The sequence below is a fragment of the Bufo gargarizans genome, chromosome 1 (assembly GCF_014858855.1).
Source record: "Bufo gargarizans isolate SCDJY-AF-19 chromosome 1, ASM1485885v1, whole genome shotgun sequence".
In the NCBI taxonomy this organism is placed as follows: Eukaryota; Metazoa; Chordata; class Amphibia; order Anura; family Bufonidae; genus Bufo; species Bufo gargarizans.
Window position 1 is genome coordinate 644,604,856 of NC_058080.1, and position 14,203 is coordinate 644,619,058.

The window sequence follows — 14,203 nt, forward strand, 5'->3', positions numbered from 1 at the left end:
TTATGTGCAGTTATTTTGCGCCTTGGTTTTTCCACAAGCTTCTTGCGACCCTGTTGACTATTTTGAATGAAACTCTTGATTGTTCGAGGATCACGCTTCAGAAGCTTTGCAATTTTTAGAGTGCTGCATCCCTCATGTCATTAGACCACACCCCTTCTCATTACAGAGATGCACATCACCTAATATGCTTAATTGGTAGTAGGCTTTCGAGCCTATACAGCTTGGAGTAAGACAACATGCATAAAGATGATGATGTGGTCAAAATACTCATTTGCCTAATAATTCTGCTCTCCCTGTAGATGCTTGGTCGGTCCTCTTACTTCCAATTTGGGGCACTGCGCGTGCCCCTTGCAATGTACTGTGCTACCCGATATGAGTGGTATGTAAAGTAGTACTATTCCTATCAGTTTAATCCCTGTTACGTCCCCTATCAGGGGATATGTATGGAATAGATTTTAGGAACCGGGAGATGAAAAAAGATGCTTGGTCGGTCCTCTTACTTCCAATTTGGGGCACTGCGCGTGCGCCGTGCATTGTACTGTCCTACCCGATATGAGTGGTATGTAAAGTAGTACTAGTAGCGATGCTTGGTCGGTCCTCTTACTTCCAATTTGGAGCACTGCGCGTGCGCCGTGCATTGTACTGTGCTCCCCGATATGAGTGGTATGTAAAGTATGAGGCTGTTTCTGGTGAAGATGGTGACCACAACTCTTCCTCTTCACGCTCATCTACGGCCTGATCCAGCACTCTTCGCAGGGCACACTCCAGGAAAAAACAAATGGGATGATGTCGCTGATGGTGCCTTCGGTGTGACTGACTAGGTTTGTCACCTCCTCAAAAGGACGCATGAGCCTACAGGCATTGCGCATGATCGTCCAGTAACGTGGCAAAAAAATATCCAGCTCCGCAGAGGCTGTCCTAGCACCCTGGTCATACAAATACTCGTTGACGGCTTTTTCTTGTTGGAGCAGGCGGTCGAACAGTAGGAGTGTTGAATTCCAATGTGTCAGGCTGTCGCAAATCAAGCGCCTCACTGGCATGTTGTTTCGCCGCTGAATATCTGAAAAGTGCGCCATGGCAGTGTAGGAACGCCTGAAATGTCCACACACCTTCCTGGCCATCTTGAGGACGTCCTGTAAGCCTGGATACTTATGCACAAAGCATTGTACGATCAGATTCAACACATGTGCCATGCACGGCACATATGTCAACTTGCCCAAATTCAATGCCGCCAACAAATTGCTTCCGTTGTCACACACCACTTTGCCGATCTCCAGTTGGTGCGGAGCCAGCCACTGATCCACCTGTGCGTTCAGAGTGGACAGGAGTGCTGGTCTGGTGTGACTCTCTGCTTTCAGGCAAGTCAACCCCAAGACGGCGTGACACTTTCATATCTGGGATGTGGAATAGCCCCTGGGGAGCTGGGGGGGTGCAGTTGATGTGGAGCAAGACGCTGCAGCAGAAGAGGACTCAGCCGAGGAGGTTAGCAAAGAGGATGGAGTAGGAGGAGTAGAGGAGGTGGCAGTAGGCCTGCCTGCAAGTCGTGGCGGTGTACCCAACTTCTCTGCAGAGCCATGCATTCTATGCTTGGCAGCCATCAGCAGGTTTACCCAATGCGCAGTGTACATGATATACCTGCCCTGAACGTGCTTTGCAGACCAGTTATCAGTGGTCAGATGGACCCTTGCCCCAACACTGTGTGCCAGACATGCCATGACTTCCTTTTCCACAATAGAGTACAGGTTGGGGATTGCCTTTTGTGAAAAGACATTTTGGCCGGGTACCTTCCACTGCGGTGTCCCAATAGCTACAAATTTTTTGAAGGCCTCAGATTCCACCAGCTTGTATGGTAAAAGCTGGCGGGCTAAGAGTTCCGACAAGCCCGCTGTCAGACTCCGGGCAAGGGGGTGACTTGAGCAGGAACTGCTGAAGGTGGGAAGCAGAGTGGCGGGTGGTTGAGAGGGGGCAAGGAGGACAGCAGTTGTTGACGTGGCTCAAGATGCTGGACCACGAGGAGGATGGTGGCTTTGAGTTTATGTGCTGCTTGTACTCGTCATCATGTGTTGATCCCATAGGTGTTTGTAATGTGAGATCATGTGCTTTCGCAAAGCAGTTGTACCTAGGTGGGTGTTGGACTTCCCACAACTCAGTTTCTTTTGGCACAGGTTGCAAATGGCATCACTGTTATCAGAGGCAGACACACACAAAAAATGCCACACTGCTGAGCTTTGCAATGACGGCATTCTGGTGGTGGCAACAGCATGAGTTGATTGTAGTTCTGTCTGGCTGACCCCGGGTGCCGATACATGCTGTCTGACTGTGCCACTAGCTCCTTGCGACAACCTCCCCCTGCTTCCAACTCGTCTCCTCCTCCTCTCTGTCTCCCGATCTGAACTTTCCTCCTGTTCTCCTTCTCTTCGAGCAGGTACCCATGTGACATCCACGGACACATCGTCATCATCAACCGCTTCACTTGTATCTGACAACTCAGCAAAGGAAGCAGCAGCGGGTACAACATCATCATCATCATGATCACCGTATGTTCATGTGTGTAATGCTGACTGACTGAGACATATCCCTGTTATCTACATTCTCTGGCAATAATGGTTGCGCATCACTCATTTCTTCCAACTGATGTGTAAATAACTCCCAGCTGTGGTGCTAGTGTTGGTGGTGGCGGCAGGCGGGCGAGTGGTAACTTGAGAGGTGCCCGAAGCTGAGCTGGAGGAGGATGGTGCGTCAAGGTTCTGAGCCGAAGCTGTAGAAGATTGGGTGTCCTGTGTTAGCCAGTCAACTATGTCCTCAGAACTTTTCGAGTTCAGGGTACGTGGCCCATGAACACTGGGCATTATTCTAGGGCCAAAGGAAATCACAGCACCATGACTACGACGGCCCCTGAGGGTGGCCTGCCTCTGCCTGTCATTTTTTTTCCGATTAGTTGGCAGGCAACTGCAATTATATTACAGTGAAATTTTATTTTATGTTTTTAATTTAAGCTACTGTGACAACAGATATGAGTGGTGCAACTGGGCACTGGCAGTAGTGGGCACAGTACTTGCTGTAGGCCTGACACATGCTTGCAGGCAACTGCAATTATATTACAGTGAAAAAAGTGTTGTTGTTTTTTTAAATGCAAGCTACTGTGACACCAGATATGAGTGGTGGCACTGGGCACTGGCAGTAGTGGGCACAGTACACGCTGTAGGCCTGACACACACGCTTGCAGGCAACTGCAATTATATTACAGTGAAAAATATATGTATATTTTCTTAAATGCAATCTACTGTGACACCAGATATGAGTGGAGCAACTGTACACTGGCAGTAGTGGGCACAGTACACGCTGTAGGCCTGACACAGGCAACTGCAATTATATTAAAGTGAAAAAATGGTGTGTTTTTTTTTTAAATGCAAGCTACTGTGACACCAGATATGAGTGGTGGCACTGGGCACTGGCAGTAGTGGGCACAGTACACTCTGTAGGCCTGACACACACGCTTGCAGGCAACTGCAATCATATTACAGTGAAAAATTATTATCTTTTTTTTAAATGCAAGCTACTGTGACACCGGATATGAGTGGTGATAGTGGGCACTGGCAGTAGTGGGCACAGTACACGCTGTAGGCCTGACATACACGCTTGCAGGCAACTGCAATTATATTCCACTGAAAAAATGTTGTTGTTTTTTAAATGCAAGCTACTGTGACACCAGATATGAGTGGTGGCACTGGGCACTGGCAGTAGTGGGCACAGTACATGCTGTAGGCCTGACACACACGCTGGCAGGCAACTGCAATTATATTACAGTGAAAAATTATCTTTTTTAAAATGCAAGCTACTGTGACACCAGATGTTAGTGGTGGCACTGGGCACTGGCAGTAGTGGGCACAGTATACGCTGTAGGCCTGACACACACACTTGCAGACAACTGCAATTATATTACAGTGAAAATATTGTAGTTTTTTTTTTAACTGCAAGCTACTTTGTCACCAGATATGAGTGGTGGCACTGGGCACTGGCAGTAGTGGGCACAGTACATGCTGTAAGCCTGACACACACGCTTGCAGGCAACTTCAATTATGTTACAGTGAAAACATTATTATTTTTTTAAATGCAAGCTACTATGACACCAGATATAATTGGTGGCAGTGGGCACTGGCAGTATTGGGCACAGTACACGCTGTAGGCCTGACACACACGCTTGCTGGCAACTGCAATTATATTACAGTGAAAAAATTGTTTTTTAAATGCAAGCTATTGTGACACCAGATATGAGTGGTGGCACTGGGCACTGGCAGTAGTGGGCATAGTACATGCTGTAAGCCTGACACACACGCTTGCAGGCAACTGCAATTATACTACAGTGAAAAAATTGTTTTGAATTTTTTAAATGCAAGCTACTGTGACACCAGATATGAGTGGTGGCACTGGGCATTGGCACTAGTGGGCACAGTACACGCTGTAGGCCTGACACACACACTTGCAGGCAACTGCAATTATATTACAGTGAAAAATGTTATTTTATTTTTTAAATGCAAGCTACTGTGACACCAGATATGAGTGGTGCAACTAAGCACTGGCAGTAGTGGGCACAGTACACGCTGTAGGCCTGACACACACGCTTGCAGGCAACTGCAATTATATTACAGTGAAAAAATGGTTAGTTTTTTTAAATGCAAGCTACTGTGATGCCAGATATGAGTGGTGGCACTGGGCACTGGCAGTAGTGGGCACAGTACACGCTGTAGGCCTGACACACACACTTGCAGGCAACTGCAATTATATTACAGTGAAAATGTTTATTTTATTTTTTAAATGCAAGCTACTGTGACACCAGATATGAGTGGTGGCACTGGGCACTGGCAGTAGTGGGCAAAGTACACGCTGTAGGCCTGACACGCACGCCTGCAGGCAACTGCAATTATATTACAGTGAAATTTTATATTTTTTTAAATGCAAGCTACTGTGACACCAGATATGAGTGGTGGCACTGGGCACTGGCAGAAGTGGGCACAGTACACGCTGTAAGCATGACATACACGCTTGCAGGCAACTGCAATTATATTACAGTGAAAAAATTGTTGTTGTTTTTTTTATGCAAGCTACTGTGACACCAGATATGAGTGGTGGCACTGGCAGTAGTGGGCACAGTATACGCTGTAGGCCTGACACACACGCTTGCAGACAACTGCAATTATATTACAGTGAAAATATTGTCATTTTTTTTTTAACTGCAAGCTACTGTGTCACCAGATATGAGTGGTGGCACTGGGCACTGGCAGTAGTGGGCACAGTACATGCTGTAAGCCTGACACACACGCTTGCAGGCAACTTCAATTATATTACAGTGAAAACTTTTTTTTTTTTTATGCAAGTTACTATGACACCAGATATAATTGGTGGCAGTGGGCACTGGCAGTAGTGGGCACAGTACACGCTGTAGGCCTGACACACACGCTTGCAGGCAACTGCAATTATATTACAGTGAAAAAATTGTTTTTATTTTTTTAAATGCAAGATATTGTGACACCAGATATGAGTGGTGGCACTGGGCACTGGCAGTAGTGGGCATAGTACATGCTGTAAGCCTGACACACACGCTTGCAGGCAACTGCAATTATACTACAGTGAAAAAATTGTTTTGAAATTTTTTAAATGCAAGCTACTGTGACACCACATATGAGTGGTGGCACTGGGCATTGGCAGTAGTGGGCACAGTACACGCTGTAGGCCTGACACACACTCTTGCAGGCAACTGCAATTATATTACAGTGAAAAATTGTATTTTATTTTTTTAATGCAAGCTACTGTGACACCAGATATGAGTGGTGCAACTAAGCACTGGCAGTAGTGGGCAAAGTACACGCTGTAGGCCTGACACACACGCTTGCAGGCAACTGCAATTATATTACAGTGAAAAAATGGTTAGTTTTTTTAAATGCAAGCTACTGTGATGCCAGATATGAGTGGTGGCACTGGGCACTGGCAGTAGTGGGCACAGTACACGCTGTAGGCCTGACACACACACTTGCAGGCAACTGCAATTATATTACAGTGAAAATGTTTATTTTATTTTTTAAATGCAAGCTACTGTGACACCAGATATGAGTGGTGGCACTGGGCACTGGCAGTAGTGGGCAAAGTACACGCTGTAGGCCTGACACGCACGCCTGCAGGCAACTGCAATTATATTACAGTGAAAACATTGTTTTAATTTTTTTAAATGCAAGCTACTGTGACACCAGATATGAGTGGTGGCACTGGGCACTGGCAGAAGTGGGCACAGTACACGCTGTAAGCATGACATACACGCTTGCAGGCAACTGCAATTATATTACAGTGAAAAAATTGTTGTTGTTTTTTTTTATGCAAGCTACTGTGACACCAGATATGAGTGGTGGCACTGGCAGTAGTGGGCACAGTATACGCTGTAGGCCTGACACACACGCTTGCAGACAACTGCAATTATATTACAGTGAAAATATTGTCGTTTTTTTTTTAACTGCAAGCTACTGTGTCACCAGATATGAGTGGTGGCACTGGGCACTGGCAGTAGTGGGCACAGTACATGCTGTAAGCCTGACACACACGCTTGCAGGCAACTTCAATTATATTACAGTGAAAACTTTTTTTTTTTTTTTATGCAAGTTACTATGACACCAGATATAATTGGTGGCAGTGGGCACTGGCAGTAGTGGGCACAGTACACGCTGTAGGCCTGACACACACGCTTGCAGGCAACTGCAATTATATTACAGTGAAAAAATTGTTTTTATTTTTTTAAATGCAAGATACTGTGACACCAGATATGAGTGGTGGCACTGGGCACTGGCAGTAGTGGGCATAGTACATGCTGTAAGCCTGACACACACGCTTGCAGGCAACTGCAATTATACTACAGTGAAAAAATTGTTTTGAAATTTTTTAAATGCAAGCTACTGTGACACCACATATGAGTGGTGGCACTGGGCATTGGCAGTAGTGGGCACAGTACACGCTGTAGGCCTGACACACACTCTTGCAGGCAACTGCAATTATATTACAGTGAAAAATTTTATTTTATTTTTTTAATGCAAGCTACTGTGACACCAGATATGAGTGGTGCAACTAAGCACTGGCAGTAGTGGACAAAGTACACGCTGTAGGCCTGACACGCACGCTTGCAGGCAACTGCAATTATATTACAGTGAAAAAATTGTTTTGTTTTTTTTAAATGCAAGCTACTGTGACACCAGATATGAGTGGTGGCACTGGGCACTGGCAGTTGTGGGCACAGTACACGCTGAAGGCCTGACACACGCTTGCAGGCAACTGCAATTATATTATAGTGAAAAAATAGTTTTTTTTAAATGCAAGCTACTGTGACACCAGATATGAGTGGTGGCACTGGGCACTGGCAGTAGTGGGCACAGTATACGCTGTGAGCCTGACAAACACGCTGGCAGGCAACTGCAATTAGATTACAGAGAAAAAAGCTGACTGATGTACTAGCCCTAAAAAGGGCTTTTTCGGGTGCTGTCAGGACGCTGTCCTTACAGCAGATCAGATGAGTCGAGGACTGGAGTGGACACTGAATACACTGGCCTAGCTATCGATTTTCCCATTAAATCAGCAGCAGCTGCACTGTCCCTGCTCTCACTAACACTGCAGCTTCCGAATGAATCTAAGATGGATGCTGTCCTTGCTTTTTGCTAGGAGGGTCTGGGAGGGAGGGTATGCTGCTGATTGGCTGGAATGTGTCAGCTGACTGTGAGGTACAGGGTAAAAGTTTGCTCAATGATGACAAATAGAGGCGGACCAAACATCGCATATGTTCGCCCTCCGCGGCGAACGCGAACAAGCGATGTTCGCCGGGAACTGTTTGCCGGCGAATAGTTCTGGACATCTCTAGAGGGGAACTGTTTTGTGTCATTGCACTGTATTGCTGCTTGTATATTTATTATGTCAGATATTGTGTGTTGTATGACATTTTGCTAATAATGGATGAAGTGATATTATATGTGTGTTCTCAATTTTTTGGTGACCCAGAAGATCCTTGTTGAAAAATTGCTCAAAAACATTCCATCTGACAACGCTGGCGGCAGAGTCCATAGTTCCTTGGCCATCCGAGGTGGGGAGATAAAGGAAATGATCCCTCATCCTCCTCCTCCTACTGTGCCACATCCTCTTCCATCATCGCCAGGAGCGTTTTTTCAAGAAGGCATAGAAGTGGGATAGTAACGCTGAGAACAGCGTTATTGGCACTGGACATGTAGGTGAAGTACTTGAAAAAGCGCAACAAGGAACACAGGTCTCGCATGGAGGCCCAGTCATTGGTGGTAAGGTGGTGCTGTTCCACCGAGCGACTCACCTGTGCGTGCTGCAGCTGAAACTCCACATTCGCCTGCTGCTGCTCTCACAGTCTGGCCAGCATGTACAAGGTGGAGTTCCACCTTGTGGGCACGTCGCATATGAGGCAGTGAGCGGGAAGGCCGAAGTTACGCTGCAGCGCTGACAGGCGAGAAGCAGCAGGGTGAGAATGCCGAAAGCACGCACAGACGGCCCGCACTTTATGCAGCAGCTCTGACATGTCGGGGTAATTTTTAAGGAATCTCTGCACCACCAAATTCAGCCCATGCGCCAGGCAAGGGATGGGTGTCAAACCGGCTAGTCCCAGAGCTGCTACGAGATTTCGCCCATTATCGCACACCACCAGGCCGGGCTTGAGGCTGACTGGCACAAACCACTCATCGGTCTGTTGTTCAAGGCCCGTCCACAGCTCCTGTGCGGTGTGGGGTTTGTCCGCCAAACAGATAAGTTTTAAAACTGCCTGCTGTCGTTTACCCCTGGCTGTGCTGAAGTTGGTGGTGAAGGTGTTACGCTGACCGGATGAGGAGCTGGTAGAGGATGAGGAAGCAGAGTAGGAGGAGGAAGCAACAGGAGGCAAACTAAAGCGCCCTGCAATCCTCGGTGGTGGAAGGACATGCGCCAAACTGCTATCCGCCTCAGGCCCAGCCGCCCCTGCATTTACCCAGTGTGCTGTTATGGAGATATAATGGCCCTGACCCTGCTTACTGGTCCACGTATCCGTAGTCAGGTGCACCTTGCCTTGCCATTTTGTCGCATACTTGGTTGTGAAGGGAAGGGATGGCTCGCCTTAAGAAGTAGTGGCGGCTGGGCATGATGTACTGTGGGACAGTCACCACCATAAGGCCTTTAAAACTATCCGTCTCCAACAGACGGAATGACAGCATTTCAAAGGCAAGTCATTTAGAAATGCTGGCATTCAGGGCTAGGGATCGTGGGTGGGTAGGGGGGTACTTCCTCTTCCTCTCCAGTGTTTGGAATATGGAGAGCTGAACACTTCTGTGGGACATTGTGGAGATGCTTGGTTACCCAGGTGTTGCTGTTGCTGGCAGATCCTCTGTTTGGGGGATGCAAGGTGGCACTGTCACATCAGAGGTGGATGAAAAGGCCGCGACTGCAGCAGAATAGGAAGCAGGAGGAGCCAGAGACCTTTCTTGGTTTTTGAGGTGTCTACTCCACTGCAGCTTGTGCTTTCCACTTAAATGCCTTGTCACGCAGGTTGTGCTCAGGTTGAGAACGTTTATGCCTCGCTTCAGGCTCTGATTGCACAGCGTGCAAACCACTCGTGTCTTGTCTTCAGCACATTGTCTGAAGAACTGCCGCACCAGGAAACTCCTTGGAGCTGGCTTTGGTGTGCTCGGTCCCTTGCTGCGGTGGGTAGTATGAGGCGTACTGTCTAGAGGATGGCCGCTCCGCTTTTGCACCCTGCTCTCTCTTCTGCTGTGCTGGTAGTCCTCCGAACTACATAGGTCACTCGCATGACCTTGATTCCATGTAGGGTCGAGGACCTCGTCGTCCTCCCCATCATCTTCCAACTAGTCTTCAACCCTGCCTTCCTTGTCGGTCTGCACACTTTCGAAAGCCGCAGCTTTGGGCACCTGTGTTTCATTATCATCCGAGATGTGCTGCGATGGTCCTCCAAATGTACTCATCTTGAAAGATAAGTGGTTGGGCATCGGTGCACTCAATCTCTTCCACTTCTGGAGCAGGGCTAGGTGGATGGCCCTAGGAAACCCTGCTAACAGAGTATTCAAAAGACTGCTGCATGACTTGGGGCTCAGACTGCTTGGCTGATTTGCAAGGGGGTGAGGTGAAAGACTGATGGACATCGGCTGCAGGTGCCAACTGCGGTCTTTCAGCAGGAGACTGGGTGGGAGACAATGTGAAGGAACTGTTTCCACTGTCAGCAACCCAATCTACTATCGCCTGAACTTGTTCAGACCTCACCATTCGTAGAGCAGCATTAGGCACTACCAAATACCGCTGCAGGTTTTGTCAGCTACTCGCACCTGAGGAAGGGGTTTCACTTGTGCGTGTAGCTGGCACAGATTAACCACGTCCTCTCCCTGCAACAGGAGCTCCACAAGCAGCACCACGATCTAGGCCACGTCCTTATTTGACACTCTCCTCATATTTTTTGAATTTAGGATCTTGCCCTAAATGGCTGTTAAATTAATAGTAGAATAGAACAACAGTATGTAAAGGGAGTATCTCACAGGGCCTGAACCAATGTAGGCCTGAAGTAAATATATCTTTGCCCAAAATGGCTGTATTTCAAATAGAAGTATTTCATAACCCTGAATCAAACCCCTGTATGTAGAGGGAGTAACTCACAGGCCCTGAACCAGTGTAGGCCTGCAGTAAACATATCTTTGCCAAAATGACTGTATTTCAAATGGCTGTTTTTCAAATACCTGATTCCAACCCCTGTAGGTAGAGGGGGTATCTCACACGGTCTGAACCACTGTAGGCCTGAAGTAAATATTTCTTCTCCCAAAATGGCTGTATTTTTAATGGCTGTAATTTAAATGCCTGATTCCAACTCCCGGTATGTAGAGGGGGTATCTCACACGGTCTGAACCACTGTAGGCCTGAAGTAAATATATCTTTGCCCAAAATGGCTGTATTTCAAATGGCTGTATTTCAAATCCCTGAATCAAACCCCTGTATGTAGAGGGAATATCTCACACGGCCTGAACCACTGTAGGCCTAAAGTAAATATGTATTTGCCCAAAATGGCAGTATTTTAAGTGGTTGTATTTTAAATGCATGATTCAAACCTCTGTACGTAGAGGGAGTATCTCACACGTTCTGAAGCACTGTAGGCCTGAAGTAAATATATCTTTGCCCAAAATGGCTGTATTTCAAATGGCTGTATTTCAAATCCCTAATTCAAACCCCTGTATGTAGAGGGGTTATCTCACAGGGCCTGAACCAATGTAGGCCTGTAGTAAACATATCTTTGCCCAAAATGGCTGTATTTCAAATCCCTGAATCAAACCCCTGTATGTAGAGGGAATATCTCACACGGCCTGAACCACTGTAGTCCTAAAGTAAATATTTATTTGCCCAAAATGGCTGTATTTTAAATGGTTGTATTTTAAATGCATGATTCAAACCCCTGTATGTAGTGGGGGTATCTTACACGGTCTGAACCAGTGTAGTCCTGAAGTAAATATATCTTTGCCCAAAATGGCTGTATTTCAAATGCCTGATTCAAACCCCTGTATGTAGAGGGAATATCTCACACGGCCTGAACCACTGTAGGCCTAAAGTAAATATTTATTTGCCCAAAATGGCTGTATTTTAAATGGCTGTATTTTAAATGCATGATTCAAACCCCTGTATGTAGTGGGGGTGTCTTACACGGTCTGAACCACTGTAGTCCTGAAGTAAATATATCTTTGCCCAAAATGGCTGTATTTCAAATGGCTGTATTTCAAATCCCTAAATCAAACCCCTGTATCTAGAGGGGGTATCTCACACGGTCTGAACCACTGTAGGTCTGAAGTAAATATATTTTTGACCAAAATAGCTGTATTTTAAATGGCTGTATTTTAAATGCCCGATTCAAACCCCTGTATGTAGAGGGGGTATCTCACACGGTCTGAACCACTGTAGGCCTGAAGTAAATATATCTTTGCACAAAATGGCTGTATTTCAAATGCCTGATTCAAACCCCTGTATGTAGAGGGGGTATCTCACAGGGCCTGAACCAGTGTAGGCCTAAAGTAAATATTTCTTTGCCCAAAATGGCTGTTTTTCAAATGGCTGTATTTCAAATGCCTTATTCAAACCCCTGTATGTAGAGGAGGTATCTCATACGGTCTGAACCACTGTAGGCCTGAAGTAAATATTTCTTTACCCAAAATGCCTGTATTTTAAATGCTGTATTTCAAATGCCTGATTCAAACCCCTGTATGTAGAGTGGGTATCTCACAGGGCTTGAACAAGTGTAGGCCTGAAGAAAATATATATTTGCACAAAATGGCTGTATTTCAAATGGCTGTATTTAAATTAACTGAATCAAACCCCTGTATGTAGAGGGAGTATCGCATAGGGCATGGATGTCAAACTCATGGCCCTCCAGATGTTGCAAAACTACAAGTCCCAGCATTCCCTGATAGCTGCAGTATGCCCAGGCATGATGGGAGTTGTAGTTTTGCAACAGCTGGAGGGCCACGAGTTTGACATCCCTGGCATAGGGCCTGGACCACTGTAGATCTGAAGTATATATTTCTTTGCCCAAAATGGCTGTATTTCAAATGCCTGATTCAAACCCCTGTATGCAGAGGGGGTTTCTCACACGGTCTAAACCACTTTAGGACTGAAGCAAATATATCTTTGCACAAAATGTCTGTATTTTAAACTGCTATATTTCAAATGCCTGATTCAAACCCCTGTATGTAGAGGGGGTATCTCACAGGGCCTGAACCAGTGTAGGCCTGAAGAAAATATATCTTTGCCTAAAATGGCTGTATTTCAAATGCCTGATTCAAATCCCTGTATGTAGAGGGAATATCTTACACGGTCTGAACCACTGTAGTCCTAAAGTAAATATATCTTTGCCCAAAATGGCTGTATTTCAAATGGCTGTGTTTCAAATCCCTGAATCAAACCCCTGTATGTAGAGGGGTATCTCACACAGTCTAAACCACTGTAGGCCTGAAGTAAATATATCTTCGCCCAAAATAGCTGTATTTTAAATGGCTGTATTTCAAATCCCTGATTCAAACCCCTGTATGTAGAGGGGGTATCTCACACGGTCTGAATAACTGTAGGCCTGAAGTAAATATATAAAAAAGTAGATAAAAAAGTAGAAGTGGGGCACTCACTTAAAGTATAGGGATCTTGTGTTTATTAAGGTAATAACAATAACGTAATAAAATATCATATGTCAGTATTACATTGAAGTATCAGAGTATTTATAAAAGTGGAGCAAATAAAATATGGTACTATCGACAATGCAATAAAATGTAGCTGTAATAAAATACAGTGAAAAAAGGGTTAATACAGTGCTAAGATATATAAATTAATATGGATCCCGATAAATATGGTTAAAAGTTGTGAGTTCATATGTCAGCCATAGGGACATTCACTGATTAAATCCTGAGGGATAGTTCCATGTAAGGTGATCCGTTCCGACAACCAGTCTTTCAAGGGTACTCTCAAGTAAGTAGGTCAGAGTCCCAAGCGTATGCAGCTAAAGAGGTTTTACTGTGGGTCAGTTTGGCTGCTGATACGCACAGCGACGTCCCGCTGTAAATGCGATCGCTTGTAAGTGGGGTATACAAGTGCTTACCCGAGGTTCCTGGATAACGATTCCTCGACACGGTGCGTTGGTGTACGGCTCCGGTCTCAAGGATAGATGTCCTGTTTCAAAATTGGCGCCAGTTGGAATGTTTGTTGCACGTGGTATGAGTGACCTGCGTGATACAACACCGATGGTTCCGGTAATAGCTCTGGCGCACAGGTGATGACTTCCAGGCTTCTCGGACTTGTAGACCCACTCGTCCTGGTGGGGGGGGGATACCAGACGCGTTTCGGGGATTTACAAGACAGACCCCTTCTTCAGTGGTCTGTCTTGTAAATCCCCGAAATGCGTCTGGTATCCCCCCCCCACCAGGACGAGTGGGTCTACAAGTCCGAGAAGCCTGGAAGTCATCACCTGTGCGCCAGAGCTATTACCGGAACCATCGGTGTTGTATCACGCAGGTCACTCATACCGCGTGCAACAAACATTCCAACTGGCGCCAATTTTGAAACAGGACATCTATCCTTGAGACCGGAGCCGTACACCAACGCACCGTGTCGAGGAATCGTTATCCAGGAGCCTCGGGTAAGCACTTGTATACCC